Source organism: Montipora foliosa, chromosome 5, assembly GCF_036669935.1.
Source record: "Montipora foliosa isolate CH-2021 chromosome 5, ASM3666993v2, whole genome shotgun sequence".
In the NCBI taxonomy this organism is placed as follows: Eukaryota; Metazoa; Cnidaria; class Anthozoa; order Scleractinia; family Acroporidae; genus Montipora; species Montipora foliosa.
In genome coordinates, this window is record NC_090873.1 from 2,701,155 (window position 1) to 2,722,201 (window position 21,047).

Sequence of the window (21,047 nt, forward strand, 5' to 3'; positions counted from 1 at the left end):
TTATCTTAGAAGCTCCATGGGATGACCCAAGATGGCGGCGGATAACTGAGCGCACCTCAAATTCAGTCAATATTTGACTCTGGTGATGAGAAAAAAAAAGGAATTGTCGTAACGGTACAGTACTACAAAAGTAAGTAATGGAATCAATGGTAATTTAAAACCTGTTTTTTTGGTTTCTTAAAGGGGCAAGAAGATTTTAACGAGGCCTAGTTATTTGGTTTTAATATTTGAATGCCGGGGCTTTGATTTGCGGCAACTGCATTTAGGCGTTAACAGTGAGCTTAGTCTTTAAGCTGATAAACGTTTTCTTAGAAAGGCAACAGCACAAAACCAACACACACTACCAGAGCAACCTCTGTTTTGTTAAGCAGTGCTCATATGCATCGAAACAAAGCACAGCTTACATGTACAACAGCTCACTGAAGAATGTCATACTAGGAACTGTTAAACACAATCTTATACAGTGTAGTATGCACTATATCAGTGAAGCAGTATTCAATGGATCTTAACTGGATGGTAAAAAAGTTTGATGCAGTAACGTTTTACACTCAGATCGCAAATGAGAGTTGTTATTACATGTATATCCTATATTGTCTTACGCCATTAAACACCCCGTGTTGTGCAAACTCATAAGGCCAGCAGTTTTGCTCCATTTAGCAGTTCCAAAAAGTGGTAGAAAAGTATTTCTACCTTACAGAATACTACAAAAATGATCTCAAAATGCAGAAAATGTAGAAAATGCGACATGAGAGAAACTACATTTGCAAAATTTGCTGGGGGTGGGGGATACCCCCTGTACAAATCTGTCACACGTTCTTGGTTGTTTACAATAATTATTCACTTTCTAATAAGTATAGTGCGAAACGTTTAGGTAAAAGATAGCTTCAATCAATCAATCAATCAATCACTTTATTTAGTGATGCAGGTTACAGAATGGCAGCCAAAAGGCTGATGTGGACCTACAACAAACTAATAAAATGTGAATCTAAAATAATTCATAAAATCATCCTACAGTACTTAAATATTCAATACAATCATTAAAATAAAATAAGATTCATAGGTAAATAAGTTACGAATTAATCTAAAATTTACATGCAATATAATAAAACTTAAAAATATACAAAATCTCGGTCTTTCATAGCAATCATAGGCGCTTCGAATGAGAAGCTATTTATGTTCTGTGAGAGCCTACGTAAAATGTTTTTAAAACTGTCTTTTTGAATGTTTACATTAAAATTTGTCAGCCTAGCAATAAAATTCCAGATTACAGGTCCTCTTTATTGTGCTGATTCCTTTCCCACTTTGTAGTTCACTCTAGGGATTTCAACCTGTAACCCTCCTGTACGTGATGGTCTGTTACCTAACCTCAAATTAAAAGGGGCATATAAGATTTTATCATTTAAAACATCATGCATTAGAAGAAGAAGTCTTCTTTTATATATATAAGAAATTGGCAACCAATTTAGCTTCTCAAGACTTTTATCCTGGTGGATAACTCGTGCAGCTCTTGCATGAATAGGGTTTAAGGATTCCATAATAGAGTAATTGCAGTTTCCCCACACCACAATACCGTACGATACCGCTGGTACAATAGATTTGAAGTAAATTTCCTCCAGCACTTTCACAGGAAGCTTCTTCATTCTTTTTAATGCACCCACTTTCTGTGCAAAAGATTTTTTTACATGGTCTACGTGCATTGCCCATGTAAGCCTATTGTCAATGATTAATCCCAAACAAGTAGTGTGATTCACAACATTAATAAAATTATTTCCAAAGTAGATTGGAGGAACAGGACCAATGAAGCCCGTTTTACTAAGGATCATAACTTCAGACTTTACAGGATGAATACAAAGTTTATTCATTGTACTCCAAAGCAGAAGTTGCTCAAGAATGTTATTTAATTGTGAGCAAACCTGATCAAAGTTCTTCCCCACACAATATAATGTTGTATCGTCTGCATACATAAACACATCTCCAGATGTAATAGCATTAGGGAGGTCATTGACGTAGATAGTATAAAGCCTTGGACCCAGGAGGGATCCTTGGGGACCACCGTATTTTACTTTATCCAGATTAGAAGGGTGGCCATTTACCACAGTGTATTGAAATCTGTCTTTTAAATAATCCATCAGCCACTCGTGGAGATTCCCACTTAATCCAATAGCTTGGAGTTTTAATGACAAGATGTTGTGTGAGATGCTATCAAAAGCTTTCTTAAAGTCAACAAATATTGCACCCACAATCATACCTTTATCCATATTCATCTTCCAGGTATCTGTCATTTTTAGTAACATGCCTTCTGATGATAGACCTTTTGTAAAGCCCCACTGTGAAGGGCTTTTTAGAGAGGAGTTACTTAGGTGCTCATCAATTATGTTACAGACCTGATGTTCAAGTAATTTACTTGGAATACACAGCAAAGATATAGGTCTGTAGTTGGCAATGTCAGTTCTAACTCCCTTTTTAAAGATAGGGGTAACCTTTGCTCTTTTCCATGAAATGGGAACAGTTCTTGTGACAAAGCTGCGCTTGAAGATATTTTCCAAGCCATTAATGATTGCAGGGCCGGCTTATTGGACGATTAAGGATATTCGCACTAAAATCTTCCCACGTTGACAGTTGTTTCATTTCTCACCTGAAGTTAGGTGATAAATTACTTAGTCCAAAACTGAAAAAAAATTGGGGGTCACCGACTTTGTTTCGGAGAAAAAGGCAAGGGAAAAATGCCCTAATTTCGTTAGGTAGGTCATCATGACGGGATGTAGGCTCATCTACTCATCCGTCCAAAATCAGAAAAATAATATGTTAGAGTGAAGGTTTTTTATTTACATGCTGCTGGGGATGTTGTAAACAGTAGAGTTAATCCTGAACAAGCGTTTCCACAATTGCTACCTGTTGTAACTACTTCCGGAACTCAGGACACAAGGAAAAAAAAAATTTAAAAAAGATAACTTCAAACGTTATGCGGAACACCTTCACATTAAGAGGGAGAGTTGAAAACACTGACCCCAACTCCTTGGACTAATCGGGCATTGACCTCTAAATGGACTACTCTATGAAATATCCCTCCTTAAAAAGTACTGAAAATATTTTAAGGAACATTCTTGGTATACTTGATTATGTGAAAAAGGCCAATAACTTGAAATGTTGCAGGAAACAAATTTAGAAACTACCTCCCCAAATGTCAGATCTTTGCGGTACATTGTTTCTGAGCTAGCGTTTCATCCAACTTTATATTCGAATTTTGTGTAGTTGAATCAAAGTGCTCCAACATCTAGACTTCACTTTGCTATGAGATAAATACATGTAGATGTGTATTTAAATACATCTTCTAATGTTCTTGAAAGGTTCAAACTCCTGAGATTCATTAGGGATACATGTAGACATTTTTCAATAAATTGCTGTAGCTAATGGTGCCATGGTGTCACATAATAAAAGTGGCACTTAAGAAATTCAAAATGCTGTATTTTCAATACGAAAGACGTCACGGAACTGGAAACTTAAACAAAGATTTTTTTCTAGGTCATTTGATCATCTTTAAACCTCTCTTCTGTCCTGAGGGTGGAGAATTGTATTGAAAAATTGCCACAAAAGTCAAATGCTCCACCTCTACCCGACCCCCCTCCCCCCCCCCACCCCCTCTGTGTCTTCACATTGATACCTGCATAAATATTCTAACAAAATAATATTTTCCCTCAAAGGGCTTTTGCATTCCTTCACCATCTTCATTAAACACGTAAACGTCAATAGCCCTTGAGGCAAAGCCGAATGAGCTATTGACCCATTGCCGTTGAGGGCGAAGGGTCTAATTGTTTTAGTATCACCCAACTAGTCGGACAGAAAAGGCAATAATTAAGTTTACAAATGCAAGTTGAAAAAATATTTTTTTGGGAATAAAATGAGAGAAAGCCTCTTGCTTTTCGCTACTCGAGGACTATTACTAATAGTCTTCTAGTAGCTTAGCCAATGCAGCATTTGCATTAGTTCACTAGTTGGGTGATACTAATTATGATTATATTTACAGTGGTAAGAAGTATATAAAATAATCGAATATTGAAGAAAGTAAGAAAGTAAAAAAAAGAAAATAATAATAAAATTGTGTAGAGTTACATATACATGTAAGTCTAGCACCCATATTTTGCAAACGCTGAAGCATTTAATTCGACCATCAGAGCATCCATAAAGAAGACAATCGGGCTATTATCGTTGCCTGTGTTAGTGTACGAGCTGACTCATATGTGAGATGCTTCCTTATTCTCCTTATGTTGTATAGATAGAAATGTCCCATAGCGCACATTTTCGTTATTTCAAATTTCATGTTACAATCGAACCATATCCTCCAAGGCCCCTTGCTGTAGTGGTTGAATGAACGACCTGACAGATATGACTTAAACCACATTAGCGCAGAATCTGTGATTCCAAATGATGTTTCAAGTCTCTGTAGTAAGATCTTGTGGTCTACTGTATCGAATGCTGTGCTTAAGTCAAGCAGGACTAATAATGTAACATGTCTACGATTCATGTTATGGAAGATGTCATTTACAACTGTTAAAAGTGCTGTTTACATGCTGCGTTGCTTTCTGTATGCGGACTGCAGTAGGGTATACAAATCATTTTCAGCCAGGTGGCTATGTATTTAGTCAAAAACTGCTTTCTCTGTTACTTTTGATAGAAACTGCAAATTGCTTACGGGCCTTAGATTCTTATAAGCGGTACCAAGACTGGGTTTTTTGAGGAGAGGCTTGACGAGCGCATCCTTCCACGCTTCAGAGAAAACACTCTGTGATAGTGAACAATTAACAATGGTGGTAATAATAGGTACATGTAGAAATTGGTTAAGACAGGCGACCACCAATTGGGTTGGCATTGGGTCTAAATTACATGATTTTTTGGCGGATTTCTTTATGATTGCACTAATATCACCTTCAGACAACAGCTTAAATGATCATAAAACTTTCACACATTCCACTTTAGGGTTTGGTGGTACTTTGTGCAGATCTGATGAAATAGCACATGTGGATTCTCTCTCGTTTCAAATGTCATCAATCTTTGTCACAAAGAACCTTGCAATGTCATTTGCCAGTGAAGATTTATTCAGTTGATCCGGGAATGTAGGAACTACGTTCTCTTTAATGCCAAGGGTCTCATTTGCAGCTGTGAAAAGTTTGTGTTGATCAACACTGTTCTGACTTCCATAAACTCAGAATACGTCTTGTCTTATTCAACAAAAAAGTCACATAGTTTCTTCTAGTTTTAAAGACTTGTAGATCTTCCATTGTTCTACATGTAGTTCTTCTCCTTTTTTTCTCAGCTCTTAGTAACAACTTTTAAGGGAGCATGATGTTCCAGCACTGATAATACTGTTACAGTAGCATTATATTTCAAGGCCATAGCATTCAAATCTGTCCACTCACATCTTCTACATACAAACGATTAATTGCACACATATAGGAATCTTTCAAATCACTTTTCATTTGATTCATATCAATCGATCTTAGCTTTCTGTAGGTGATGGACTTAACAGAAAGGTCAGGTTTGTATGATGATAACCAGCATAAAGCGGCAGCATGATCAGAGATGTAGCGATCAATTTGAGGTGATCCATGTACAAGTTTCTCAGACATACATGTACGGGTGATGATAAGATCTAAAATGTGACCATGGAAGTGAGTAGGCATACTGTAATTTAATGTTACTGTAAATGAATGAAGGGGGTAGTTTCTAAAGAAACTGTGGTGCTGTGTCGGTGGGGAAGTAGTATACAAAAATTTGGTTTTATCAACGGAGTTGATAATGTAAATTGGCCACCGTACAGAGATTCTAAAAGCTAATGTTTCGAGCGTTAGCCCTTCGTCAGTTGCTGTAGATTGATTGATTCAAGTAAGTTTAGAAAAATCAAAGAAATCGGATCCTGATGATCTTTGTCGGTATGAATATTAAAATCTCCTGTGATTAGCAGTTGCTCTTTGCAAAGTAAAAGAGATTCCAGATAATCAGAGAACTCGTCAAAGAATGAAGATGTAGAGACACCGGACAAGACTTGTAACCAGTCTGAATGAGTACCTTGTAGTGCTTCTCGTTGATATCTATCAGAAAAATAGCTCTGAAACCAGTTTATTAGCTGCCCAGATATTCCAAGCAAGGCACAGTGAGGGACTTTGTTGAATGCTTTAGCAAAGCTATGTCAATCTATGTCAATCTCCTGGCCTTTGGCTATAAGGCTTCAATCGCTTCGTGGTAGACCTCCCTCTATTAAGAAAACCGTGCTGCAGATGGTAGATTTGCGGTGAGATGAGAGTATAGCAGTGGTTAAAGAGACAATCTTTCTAGGCATTTTGATACAATACACAGTAATGAGATTGGCCGGTAGTCCTTGGATTGATCCTTAATTGCCTTATTTTTTTCTTCCCACAGAAAAAAGAAATTAAAATACAATATGAACAATTATCAAAAAAGAGAAGATGGAAAGAAAAATTATTGAATTACATTGGCGGCGAGGAGGCCTAAAAGAAACTACTAAGCTTATGTAAATTAGGCCTCCCCAAGTAAAAGCATCTATCTATCGTTGACATGCAAGTTGGCAATGGAGAATACAATAATTATTATTACATACATTTAGTTACTTAACGTGTTGAAATATAAAGCAATGAACAAAAATTAAAAACAGTTACAATTACAAACACTTAGCCATTTAATTAAGGTGTTGAAATAGTATGTAAACAGTTGTGAAAGTAAAATTACAGGGTGAAAACAATTTGACACAGGAAGAACAAAATACTTAATTTTCAGAATAGTTGTTAAAAAAGAATGACTTAAGTGCTTTCTTGAAGGAAGCTGTTGACTCAGAGGAAGAATTGATTACCAGTATATCAATGCCAAGAGAATTGTAAAATCTAGGTCCCTTATAGAAATTAGAAAATTGTTTAATGTTAGTCCAACAGAAAGGCAAATGAAATGCATGAGAGTTTCTCAAATAATATGTGTGAATTTGACTGTTTACTACAAGGACAAGGATTATGCTGTATGGAAGTTGGAGAGTATTGGTAATGTATTTGAAAGTAAACAAGTTGGTAGCAAGCTTGTAACATAACTGGGAGGTGTGATCTGCTCAGATACTCCAGGAACTCAATTGGTCAAGCCTTGCAGACAGACGTGATAAGCAACTTTAATGTTTAAAACTATCAACCAAGAGCCTTTGTATTTATCTGGAAAATTTGCCAATACTACATGTAACGCTTTTCATATAGGCACACTCTGAGTACTTCTATTAATCTGTTAATTCCAAGACCAAACACTGAAGCCCTTAAAAGCAGCTTGCATGGAATAATCTGTCTTTCAAAGCTAAGCAGGCCACTACCTGAAATAATTTTCATTCATTTTTTTAGATACTGATGTAGTTATAACTATAATTATAATAGTGAAATTAATTGTTTTAACATTATTATAAGTATTTATAGGGCACGGCTCCCTGGGAGAAAACTTACTTGTGAATTTGGATTCTGTGGATAAATAGAGTTTTGTAAGTTGTTTAATATTTTTGAGCAAAGATGCAGACATCTTGTCTAAATTCTTCTGTTTGCCAAGCTTGGAATTTTATTTCATTTTGCTCCTCACAGTTTAAAATGGTGAGGGAATATTAATCCTGTATTCAAAGCAACTGTGCCTTAGATTTTAAAAAAATCCTAGTACAGTGTAGTATCTCCGAGCATCCATTCCCTATTCGTTGTGAACAGTGTGGGTTCTTTACATTGTATGTTGCACAGGGTTGTGATACTGGATCTATGGTTTATCCTTTTTATCCGAGAAGACTAGAGAGTCTAACCAATTGCAGATGTACTCAGAAACACACCGTTTTCTCCCTGGTTATTTCAAGACTGCTTCTAACTCTGTACTGCACTTAGCTTGTTTGAAAGAATGATATCCTAGACGATGAAGCCTTGCTGATCACCCTCTTGTCCAATTACTTTTTTCTAAGTAATTTGATGTACATGTACTGAGGAGGTGTTTTTTAGTTATCTTTTACCAGTTCATAGGTGACTTGTAGTCTGGTATAGAGTATATCTGAAGGCACATAAATTGTTTGTAGGATGAAATATACATGTATTGTACCATAAACTGTGTTTTTGAATTTGCATTGTGGTACAAATACGTACTATCACAAGCAGTGATTATCCAGAACTGTAACATGTCATGTCTTTTTTAATCCACAGATCCAAGTAATATGTAGTGATTAGCCATTTTTCACTCCATTGTTCCATGTGGAGCAGTTTTCTACGGTATGTCTATGTTGAGAGTTATCTGTGTTATGATAATTAAATCCTGATGTTTGGATCAAGACACATCCTTAGCACTGACAATAATAAATATATGGTATTTTAATTGTTTCAATCTGTAAAAGTTCAAGTGAGTACAGGTTTCTGCATCAGTGCTACGACTGATCTACATCGTACACTGTATAACTCCTATGCATGCTTTCGGATTCTGCATACGTACCTACAGATTGAATGGTACTTCATTAATTTAAAGAAACTGATCAGGCTAAATATCTTTAGTAATTTACAGTAGAATTGACTACTGCAATAGTCTATATCTAGGTTTACCTGATTATCAAATCCAAAAAATTCAAAGAGTACAGAATGCCGCAGCTAGGCTTGTATATAATGCCGGTAAATATTGTCACATAACACCTTTACTGTTTAAACTTCATTGGCTGCCTATTCGTGAACGCATATTATTTAAGATTCTTTTAATTACGTATAAGGCTGTTCATGGGCTTGCCCCTAATTATATCAAAGAGTTAATTAAATTTAAGAAGCCTGGAAAATACAACCTTAGGTCAAATAGTGACAATTTACTATTAGAAATAGAAAAATTGAAAACATATACTACTCTTGGAGACCGCGCATTTCAAGTCGCCGCTCCAAAACTATGGAATAACCTACCATTTAATATTAGAAGTTCATTATTTTTACCATCCTTTAAGAAAGCACTCAAGACGTATCTTTTTAGAGAAGCATTTCCTTAAATATTTTAATTACTTACACGACGTATACAATTCTTCTTTAGATATTAAGGCCAGTTTTTTATTTTTTATGCTATTCATATAATTTTAATTGTTATGAGTAATTAGTTATTAGTTATCATTAGTTACTAGTTATATTATAAAATTGTAATTAGGTTTTTAATGGATTTAGTTCCGCGCAGGTGAAAATGTAAATTGATACTTGCGCGTTATAAGTAAATAAATTATTATTAATAATTATTAGTAATCAACATTTCGAAAGATCTTTAGTGGAGTTAACGTATTAAAAAATCATTATGTAATCATAACTAAAGATAATTGCTCCCTTGGATTCCTGAAAAGAAATCTGAAAGTATCTTGAAGTTCATCACATGAGAAGGCATATGTGAGGTTGAAGAAGTTCACTGAGTCTAGTCTGTTGTGGCATATGGTATACCTGTCTACTCAGCTCCTTGAGCTGTGTAGACATTTCTGGCCAACATGGAGCAGTAGAGACTCTGGGACATCAAGACTACAGTGTAGACCAGTTTGAGAGCTTGATCTGCTCAGATACTGCAGGAACTCAATTGGTCTCGCCTCGTAGACAAACAGTCACTAACAAAGAGCCTTTGTATTTAGCCGAAAAATTTGCCAATACTAACATTTTTCATAGCCACACTCTGAGAACTTCTAAACATAATCTGTTAATTCCAAGGCCAAACACTGAAGCCCTTAAAAACGGCTTCCGAGACAGGGGTGTTGTTGCATGGATTAATCTGTCTTCCAAAGCTAAGCAGGCCACTACCTGAAATAACTGTTATTCATTTTTCAGGGACTGATGTATTTATAACCGTTATAATAATAATAGTGAAATTAATTGTTTGTTAAATCTTTAAGTCCTTGTTATATATAGAGTATTTATAGCTCAATGGCTCCCTGAATTTTTTTTTCCTGTCTGATATCTTTACAGGTTTGTGGCACAAAGGCCCCTAGCCCATGATATGGTACAATGCACTGTGAGTTGAGAGGGCATAAAGTCAAAATAGTCACAAATGCCTGCTGGAGATCCATACCCCTAGCATAATTACCAGATTCCCAAGAAGTATACAACAGCATGTGAATTTTTGGAAGGAACTGCAAACTTAAGGTATCCAGACTTAGTTTGAACAATTTATCAAAAAGCAACAGATGAAGGATCATCCCTGTTATCTCAACTGAAAGTGCCCATGTGACCCCAAAAAAATAATCAATTTTTATTTTTCTTTGGATTTCAAAACTATGTTTAACTTAATTTAACTAAACACTGAGTGACCAAAGTTTTAATTGATTTTAAAAAAGACACTTATTTATTTTAAGTAGAATTTTCCTGTTGAATTGTCCGCCATTAGTAACTTTAAGATCTTGACATCAAAGGCTTATTGTGTGTACGCCGCACAGGAGATTCGGGGTAAGCTGCGTTTGGATAAAAATCAAAGCTCAAAAATTTGCGAGGCTGGTGTTAAGGAAACACCTGTTGAAAAGAAAAAAAAGGAAATGATCTAAGGGGCACTTTTTGGGAACTGCTATGACTGCTCACTTGTTCATTTGAACATACAGATTACAACAACGTAAGCCAATTGCAAGGAGCATTAAATCTTGAGTCATGGTTGTTAGTGTTATCTATCATTCCCCATATCTTTTTTTAATCTTGGATTTTAAAGTTCCTTGATGTAGCTATTATAGTAGTATCTCTGAGCACCCATGCCCTTTTCTTTGTGAACAGTGTGTGGGTTCTTTACATGTATGTTGCGATTCTTGCTATCCGAGAAGGCTAACCATATTGCAGATGTTTTTATAAACGCACCGTTTTCTCCCTGGTTATTTGAAGACTGATCCTGTACCGCATTTAGATATCCTAGACAAGGATGGCATAGCTAACTTGCAGGATGAAATATACATGTAACTGGTGATGTCTTTTGTAATCCACAGATCTAAGAAATATGTACTGATTTAATGGAGCAGCTTCCTATGGCAATTGTGGAAATTATTGTTTTTCATGGAACATAGAAAGCCAGGTAAGTCATCTATTATGATGAATCCCCCTCTGTATTGACAATAATATTTATAGAGGTTTTTGCATTAGAAAGAACATTTGTTCTTGCGAACCATGTAAATAATTATTTTGTTTTCACCCCGTTTTGGAATATGTACATAGCCAATGCTTGTTTATAAGAGTAAGTGGAAAATTAACATGTCAAACTTATAGTCTGTTTTGAAATCATGTGTGACTCATTGGTTTAATATGTTTTACTGTTTGAAGGAAGTGTTCAATTAAGGATTAATTTATTGATGTTTCCAGTAGCTTTCATTTTTTCTGTTAATTTAAGTTAAAAATCTTATTTTATGTTTGTTTTATAGAATTCCATGGAGGAGAGAAATTTCGGAAGTTTGAATTTGTTTTTTAAGTGGTAAGCATTTGTTCTTGTCAGAACTTTGAAGTTTAGAACTCATGTTTGTACAGAAATTTCAGTTGATAAATGTATGAAGCATTAGAAGTGGGAAAAAAGTTCTAATTATTATGGCAGTAACAGTCAAATGTTCATATTACAAGGATAGTTTTACTTTGCACGAACAATTACATTACGTAAATGTAAAACTATCCTTTCAATAATTATGTATATTTTGTTGTTACTAGCATAATTAGCACTTTTTCCACTTGTAATGCCTCTAGAAAAGGTCCTAGTTTTGTGGTTGTTGTCTAAGATCTATCTTTAGGAGTTTCAGTATTAAGTGTGTGAAAAAGAAATTGATTTTGTGATAGATTTTTTTGTTGCAGATTGTTTAATTCAGGGGAAGACGGAGTTATTATTTTTTGGTAGAAGATTTTTACGTTGAGATTTAATGTGTTTTCTTTTGTTGCAGGTTAATTGCTATCTAAAGATTTGCATAGGAATTTTATGTATAAAGTGTAGTTTTTATTTAATAGAAATTTGGGGGTGTTTTCTTTTTTTGGAATTTCATGTAGTTGTTTTGCGTGGGATGGTTTTGAAAAAAATTTTTTTTGGTGTATATTTGTAAATATTATAAGTGTTGTTGAGTAAAAAAAAATTTTACAATTTTTTGTGTATATAAGTGTGGATTAGGGTTGTTTTTGTCAGAAATTTGGTATAAGTGTCGTTTGTGTGTATATATTTTGTTTTGCGTGGGATTGTGGTGAAAAAAATTTTTTCAGGTGTATTTTGCTGTGTTTTTGAGGAAAAGAAGAATTGTTTGAAAATTTGGTACATATATTAAGTGTTGATGAAAAAAAAAAAAAATTTGTGTATATAAAATATAAGTCTGAACTAGGGTTTTGTGGAAATTCGGTATAATATAAGTGTCATTTATGGAAAAATCTGTGTGTGTATATAAATATATAAGTCTCAAGTAAGGTTTTGGTTGAGGTAACAAAGAGGTGAATGAAACAATAATTGTATTTTATAAGTTTTTATTTGTATTTTCGTGGATGTATTTACAAATTGTAAGTAGTTATTACAAAAAATGTTTGCTATTAAAGATCATTTGTTATATATCTAAAGTTGTTCTTGACAAGTTAATCAGTTTTGCGGGAAGAAAACAATATCTCTCAAAAAAGAAATGACAGTTTTCAATTTACAAAACATGTTTCGACATACTCATGTCATCTTCAGTTGCAAATGAGCTTTTTCATGTACAACCGTTGAAAAAGCTCATTTGCAACTAAAGATGACATGAGTATGTCAAAACATGTTTTGTAAATTGAAAACTGTCGTTTCTTTTTTGAGAGTTGTTACTCTGCTATCTTTACGTCTGTTAAGAAACAATATATAAAAAGCGTACATATTAGAGGTGCCGGTTCTGAATGAAAGTTAGAAGTGACCTCGTAGTTATCATGACAATTTAAGCAGTTATCTCTTCATATCGTCTTAAGAGATAACTGCTTAAATTGTCCTTATAAGTACTAGAATCAGTTCTATCTATCATCCAAATCCTGCACTTTTAATATGTACGTTCCATTCATTAGAAAGGCGGATTATACACAAAAGTTAGAAGTGAATCTCGCACTTATCAGGACAATTTATGTCTGTATAAGAGACAGCTGCGAAATCGTCGTGATATGTGCCAGGAACACTAATAACTTTCGTCTATATATCCCGCACTTCTAATAGGTACGTTTTATTCTTTGCTCCCAACTGTGTTGCTTTCTGTCTTAGTTGGTTGGGTTTGAATCCCGTTGGAGCAGTTATCTATGAGAGACAATTGTCCACATATACGCTTAATGAGTGCTTATAACTTAAGGTCATTTTGTAACTGATATAATCAAGCGTACATATTAGAAGGGCTGTTTATAGAAAAAAATTAGAAGTTATTCTCGCACTTATCAGCACAATTTAAGTCTGTTTAAGAGACAACTTCTTAAATTGTTCTGATATGTGGCATGAAAACTTCTAACTGTCGTCGTTATACCGCACTTCTAATACGTACGTTTAATTGATTGCTCCCAACTCGAGTGTGTGTGGCTTTCATTCTCAGTTGGATGGGTTTGAATCCCGTTGGAGCAGTTATCTATGAGAGACAATTGTCCCCATATACACTTATTGAGTGCTTATAACATAAGGTCATTTTGTAACTGATATAATCAAGCATACATATTAGAAGGGCCGTTTATAGAAAAAAAATAGAAGTTATTCTCGCACTTATCAGCACAATTTAAGTCTGTTTAAGAGACAACTTCTTAAATTGTTCTGATATGTGGCATGAAAACTTCTAACTTTCGTAATTATACCGCACTTCTAATACGTACGTTTCATTGATTGCTCCCAACTCGAGTGTGTGTGGCTTTCATTCTCAGTTGGATGAGTTTGAATCCCTTTGGAGCACTGCATGGGTTCGAATCCCGTTAAAGTCGCCTGTATTTTTCAGGTGTTTACAAGAGACAATTGCTTAAACTGTTCTAATTAGAACGAGGATCACTTCTAACTGTACAAATAAGTGTGGTAAGATGAAACTCTTGCCAAGTTACGAAAGACTCGCTGGAGCAGATTCGGAGCCACTTTACATTTCATAATTACAAGCTCCAAACATACTTCAGAGAAAATTTAACATCTTGACAGAGATGCATCTTTATCACGATTTAAAGGAAATTTAGGATTCCCCTTGTTGTTGTGGTAACTTGCGAGGAGTGGTCTTACGTTTAAATCGTACGCGCGGGTAGAAACGGAAACACGGTGCTAATACCGAGGAGGGGCCAGGAAACGCAAGGATATAAAGGAAATAGAGTATACCGCTATGGCTTTGGTAACTTGCGAGCAGTCGCCCTTTTATCCTCAAAATATTCGCGCGGGTGCAAATCGAATTGGTAATACAAAGGGGAGAGGGGTAATTGGTTGCTTTCTTGTGGAAGAGTGCATTTTCTTTTGAAATCTTCTCGGCACCTGAAAAGAAAGCAAAAAGAAAAAAAGCTTGTAAGGTATTATTAGCCGTACAAGGAACTCTTGATACTTATTTAAGGGGAGAGGGGTGGGAGTATTCTCATTTGCATTTTCATTTTACAAAATGAACGTGTGGTAAAGATTCGCTGAAGCAGGCACTTAGTTTTCCATACTTGAGTGATGGCTTTATTTCAGAGCAAATTTTATATCTTCCCTTTTATCACTTTCGAGCAATAAGACGAGAGATTACCGACTTTCCCATGGGAATCTAAGGATTAAAGGAAAACAAAATGTGGTGCAATTTGGTGGTAAAATGTGACCAGTTCTTTTTTGTTTAAACCAAACGCGCTCAGAGAAAGTTGCTGCACAATTCGAAACTAGCCTATTCACTGTCAACATTATAGCATAGCGGACAGAGGAACGTGGAGAATACAATGGGACTTTTGCAGCTGGCGATCACATGGTACAAAAACCGCCATACTGAAGAGCAAATTGTGCACTGGAACATCTAAAACGAAGAACAACTTAAATTAAGTTGCTTTGGTTTAGATGTCCCTGTGCGCAATTTCTTCTCCAGTATGGCGGTTTTTTTTTTACCATGTGATCGCCAGCTGCAAAGGGCCATTTACACCTGGAACAACAATTTTGGTTTTGAGGAAAGGCCACGAAGCACAAGGAACGTTTATAATGATTTCCATTACAAAAAGAACGAGACAAGCTTTGTACATGCTGTCATAAGAATAATTTAAAGAGAACCAATACCCTTCAAGTAATACAGTAACTTACATGTAAAGTGAATCCATACCCTTACAAAAGGAGAATTGGAAAGCAGAGGAAATTGATAGATTCGACGTTGTTTTGAGCTATGGAGGACGGAACAAACCAAATCAACCTTGCACAATTTGCGGATGATCCACACCTATTTTTTGCGGCTTTGAGCGCTCAGTTAAAAAAAAATACGGAAATTTGTTGACACCTATGGAACTTAGCTTGTTTTAAGTGCAATAAATAGAAACACGAAGTAATTTAGCAAGGAAAGTGGCTTGAAAATGGTCGGATATTCCACAACGGAAATCTACAGTTTATTTCTCGTAAGATGAGAAAGGAACGATTAACTTAGTGTTTAGCCTAGAATACGAGAACATGAAAGAAACCTTAACATAATGGGAGAGAAAAAAGATTTCAAAAACTTTGCGGGAAATGATAACTACACTTTGGGATTTCAACAATTTATTTAAACTTTTCCCGGTTATTCCCTTAAAAATAACGAACTCTTCATCTACTCAAAATACTTCTAAAAAAAAGCTCCATTCGATTTCTTGGGAGCTAACTCGCATTTGTAACAGTACCATAATCAAGCAAGCGCACCAGCACGCAAATTTGCCTCTGGTGCAATTATAGATGTTTAAGGTGTAATGCACCCGTGGGAAACTAATGACTTGGGGAAGGCGAAAAGACAACTGATGATGATGACCCATGATAAATGTTTTTTGGCCGTCAAAAATGTAAAAAAAAAATTAAAAAAAGGTGACCCAAGTAAACTTTCTTATGTATGTACAAGTGGAATCACAATTTGGGCTGGTCGTTGTAGCTCTCAACTGCTCACTACCAAGTTCCCTTCTCATTTCTTAAATCCTAACACCTGCTAAAATCGAACCAGTTAGGAGAAGCTCGCTATGTGATATTGACCTTTTCAAAAAAGAAACTTACTTTTTTTCTTGAAATACGCTACTTACGAAAAATAACTCATAGCGTACTTTAACAAAATGCCCTCGATATCAGCCACGAAAGCACAGGGCAAACACTGGTTGTGAACCCACGCATGTATGAATGAAGGGGTAGTTTCTAAAGAAACTGTGGTGCTGCGTCGGTGGGGAAGTAGTATACAAAAATTTGGTTTTATCAACGGAGTTGATAATGTAAATTGGCCACCGTACAGAGATTCTAAAAGCTAAAAGAATAGCTTTTAGAATCTCTGTACGGTGGCCAATTTACATTATCAACTCCGTTGATAAAACCAAATTTTTGTATACCACGCATATATGGCCTGAAGACATTCGAGGGTCAAAACAGATTGAGAAACTCTTTATCCTTGTCGAGCGACTTCAGACGCATTCAACTTTTTTTCGGTATTCAGCTTTCGTTGGGTTTAACGAGTTAATTTGATGTGATATCTTCCCTTGGATGATAAAGCGTCCTCTCCCCCCCTCCCCCCAAACTTACAGAGAGCCTTTTGAAACCGAATCTCGCAAAGACAACGTTTTATCGTTAATACCCTAAAAAAGACAGACAGAAACATTTGAAGAACTGGAGGCCAATTTCCCTTTTAAACTACCACTAGCAAATTGTTGCAAAAGCCGTAGCTATTCCTCTTGAGAAAGTCATGCCTTCAATTATTAGTTCTAATCAAACAGGATACATGACACAACCGTCTTTTTAAATATATTGACTCACTGAAAAAACTTTTTGACCTTCTGAAACAAGTTGAAAGTTGTGCTGGCCTTAGAATAAACCATTTCAGTTTAAGTCGGAACATTTATGGCTGGTTCTTTACCTGCATCATAAAGACTCGGTGCTGTGAACTGATAAGCCAACGTTCGTCCTCAGGGATGTCTTCTTCTCGAAAACTGACGAGAAAGTCACAACCAAGAAAAATTTGTTTGATAATTTAGACATCAAACTGAAACGATTACAAAATATTTGGTGATGTAGGGATATAGGTAAAAGGTAAAGTCTGCATACGAGCCAAGTCAGAAGTGGCCCATCAGGCCGGACCGGTTTCCACGGCATGAAGCGACTAGGAGTATTTCTACTCCCCCCTGGATGGAATGCCAGTCCATTGCAGGGTTACCCCCAGCATTTCGCCGGTACCCATTTATACACCTGGGTGAAGAGAGTCACCGTGGGAGTAAAGTGTCTTGCCCAAGAACACAACACAATGTCCCAGGCCAGCACTCGAACCCGGATCATTGGCTCCGGAGTCGAACACACCAACCATGCGGCCACCGCATCAATTGTCATTGAAGAAAGACTAGATGTTCGGAAGATAACGAACTTGAATAATTATTAGCCACTTTTAAGGTGGCTCAAACCGTTTTCAACAATTTGGACGGACTGTATTATTATTTCACTTCATGGCAATGCTATGGTACAAATGTGAAACACCAATAATTGCTTAACAAGATGCACATGTTAACGTGACCTAATAAATTACCATGGCAACAAAAGAACAACCTAAAAAGCCCTATATTTTGTGCTTAAGTAGTTATATCTCAAAAACAAACTCGGTGACCCCCATCTTTTTTACAGCTGAAAAGTGATTAGCAGGCTAAGACGAAATTCTCCGCAAAGTTTTAAAAATCTCTGGAGCCGATTCAGAGCCACCTTAAAATTTTTCAGTTGTGAAGATGGCTATGAATCTGCTCCAGATAATTTTTTTAAAACTTTGCAGAAAGTTCTGTCATAGCGTGGTAATCGCTCTCCATGCAGTAATAAATCAAAGGAGAACTGTGAATAAGTCGTGGATACAATGCTTACAAAATGGGAGTTTCTGGTCTTGTTACGAAATGATGACTGAATTCGTGTTTGATTGTTATTGAAAAAGTAAAGACAAGGATTGTTTCCAAAACTCTTCAACCTTTCAAGAAATCTGGAACGGCACATGAAACATGTTGCATTTTGTTGCATTTTAGATGCAAAAGAGTCAGGTGAAAATAATCGCCAACCGGTGTTTTTGGCTGTTTTAACCTTTTTAGGAGGTTGCTAAAAGCCTATAAAGTACCAAAGGATAGACATTTACCGAGGAAAGAAAAAAATTCGTGTTTCGTTCTTATCGTAAAGGAACGTTTCTGTTCAACTACATCAAGGTGATACCGAAAATATCTGGATATTTGTCATCTTTGTAAACAGCAATCGAGTGGTTTTATACCCGTCTTTTACATTTAGGGGCATTTAGCTTTAAAATAAATCACAAGTACACCTTACAGGTATAGAATATAACCAATAGAATGATGAAATAATAAACTAAAAGAACAGAAGTTTGCTTTTCGTGAACACAGTTGTCACTGTCCACGGAAACCTCAGGGCGTGCTCCTTTGTTAATACGAGTGGACCTGTGAACTTGACGGCTCGACGAGAACATGTCTCTTCGCATTCATTTTCAACACACAGAGCACAGTGACACCTTTAGTATCCCATTGAGCAATAGCTTGGTAACATAAGCTGACTAAAACAACGTATTACGGTGCGGCATTACTTCGGAAACTGAAGCGCGGAAAAGCGATATCGATCGTCGCCATATCAATTTGAATTCAACTGAGTGAGTGACAAATTGGCATATCTTGAAAAAATCGAGATTGGTTGTTGACTTATCGATTAGTTTACATTTGTGCGAGTGACAACTTTGCATATTCTGACCCCAAACCATAGTCGTTTATACGCTTCGCGTATCCACGACTAAAAATTGGGGTCACCAAGTTCGATTTTGAGATACATGCGTTTTAAGACAAAATATAGGTTGGTTTTAGATGGCTCTTTTGTTTACCATTACAGCCTACCCTTCTTTCGTGAAGTGGTTACCCATGGTAACCCATGGTAACCGGTTACGTCACATTATAAGTGCATCTTGTTAAGCATCTATTGGTCTCTCATTTGGTATCATAACACTATTATTAAGTGAAAAGGTTTGGTAGAATCAATCCTTCCAAATAGTACAGTTTGTTGAAAGGGTTAAAACTGATTTGAGCCTCCTTCTCCAAGCTAACGATTTTAAAAACTTCACATATGGTCCCATTTTGCCAAATTGGGAGACGCCTATATTAACGAAAAAGGACAGTGTACAAATCAATGTTTGGTCACATCGTTTCTGGTGAACACTACACGCTCCGACAAAGTTCACATCCGAATAGTATGTATGGAAAATCACGAAACCCAAAATGGAGTAAACCGTTACTATAAAGAAGAAAATAAAGGGCTTGACAGGGCTTTTGTTTTGTTGATAGCAGCCCGCAAAAGTTCATTCCGGGGAAAGCTTCTTTAACAGGGGCCGTGGAGTACGTTTGAAAGTAGTAGGAGGGAAGAGGGGGGGGGGGGGGGTATAGGGTTTTGTAAGCATCACGGAAGTGTGAGGGGAGAGGTAAGAGGTTTAGCAAAAAACAAAGTGGGAGGGGGGAGGGAGGGTATAGCCCCCTGCCCTCCCTCTCCGCGGCCCCTGTTCAAATGCAATTATCACAATAACCTTACGCTTAAATGATAACGTATCCAGGTTCTACTGTGACATAATCATGTACTGGTAAGAAATAAATAGTGATACCCAAAAGAAAAGAGTGTTTCTGATCGAATCAAGTTCCGCGTTTTTCCCAATATGGAACTAAATAAATACTGAGTTGATCGACAAAATCCTAACGTTTGACTATTTTGTCATTGAAGGAAAGAATAGCTTTATTTCACTCAAAGACGTCTTTAAAAAATTCAGTATGCTAATGTAGTGCCACGGAAAACACCTATGATCTTAAATTTAAAAGCTTACTTGCAAAATCAGCTCCAGCACCTTGATTGAACAGCAATAACAGTATCCTTCTGCTGCAGGAAAAATACAAACAAAACAAAGTTTTAACACACTAGAACAACAACTTCCTTTTTGAAGAAAAAATGAATTAAAGTTATCTGTCCTTTAGTACATGTCAAGATATATAAAATGAAGAAAAAAACAAACCCTTACTGCCCCTATTGTACCAATGTCAAACACACTATGTTACATTCTTCTCATGTGCGATAGCGAAATCGTTTTGCGTTGTATTTAGCATCTTGAAGTCTCTATGGGCAGATAGTTACACTCTCGGAAACAGAAATCATTTATTGACTGGAAAATACCATCACCGGATGGGGAAAATGACTCCTACCCTTGTCCTTATTTTGGTTCATCTACATCTAGTTATTAAAGGTTTGGAAGAGACAGGGGCGACGTCAAAATCCCAATAATAAGGTTATTAAGTTAACCTTAAGGTTTCCAGAAAGCGGTCTCTGAAACTTCAAAACATGGTCAGCTCCAAACGATAAAGGACATGAATTCACCAGAAGTTTGAACTTGTTCTTTTTATAAGACACACGTAAGTTAACTTCTAGAGGTCAAAACAGAAACTCAACGTATAAACTATTTGAAAATTCTTACCGTCGAGTCAATCAAGTCATAAACGTGTTTACCACAACAAGAGACGAACCAAGCACATGTACATTTATCTGTCAATTCTACTTATCACAAATCAAAAATCTGGCAAAGATTTGTTCATATTAACTGCGGGTTTCCATGATGTAGGGGTTCACACAGCAAATTATCCGTCCGACAGCACTTCCTCCAATCGCAGTCAACTCGTCCAATTCAACTCAACTTTTTATTAACGTTAAAGCAATAAATCACACATACACACTACCTGCATTCAGCAAAGGCTGTACGCACATCACAACGCCGTGTAACTGCAATAGAAGACACGAATGGTTGTGGATTAAAATATATCTTACTCGGTTCCCGATTGAACATATCATTTCAGCACAAACGTGTCAAAAAAGCAAGACACTTTTTCATTGGTGCAATCTGACCAAGACGCTTAATTATGCCAAAC

The 21,047-nt window shown here is 36.2% G+C and overlaps 2 long non-coding RNA genes across 2 annotated transcripts in view; one reads left to right on the top strand and one right to left on the bottom strand.

Annotated features, from left to right (window-relative positions):
• On the top strand, positions 1-12,502 carry LOC138003370 (uncharacterized). The gene is made up of 6 exons (XR_011123514.1): positions 1-130; positions 8,211-8,276; positions 9,972-10,148; positions 10,970-11,055; positions 11,399-11,448; positions 11,903-12,502. It is a non-coding gene; the product is annotated as an uncharacterized lncRNA (long non-coding RNA).
• LOC138003369 (uncharacterized) overlaps positions 12,451-21,047 on the bottom strand; it is a 26,431-nt gene continuing 17,834 nt past the window's right edge. The window contains exons 8-11 of the long non-coding RNA XR_011123513.1: positions 20,859-20,901; positions 19,958-20,010; positions 16,985-17,057; positions 12,451-14,433 (exon numbers count right to left, since the gene is read on the bottom strand). This is a non-coding gene — a long non-coding RNA (uncharacterized lncRNA). The remainder of the gene's footprint in view (positions 14,434-16,984; positions 17,058-19,957; positions 20,011-20,858; positions 20,902-21,047) is intronic.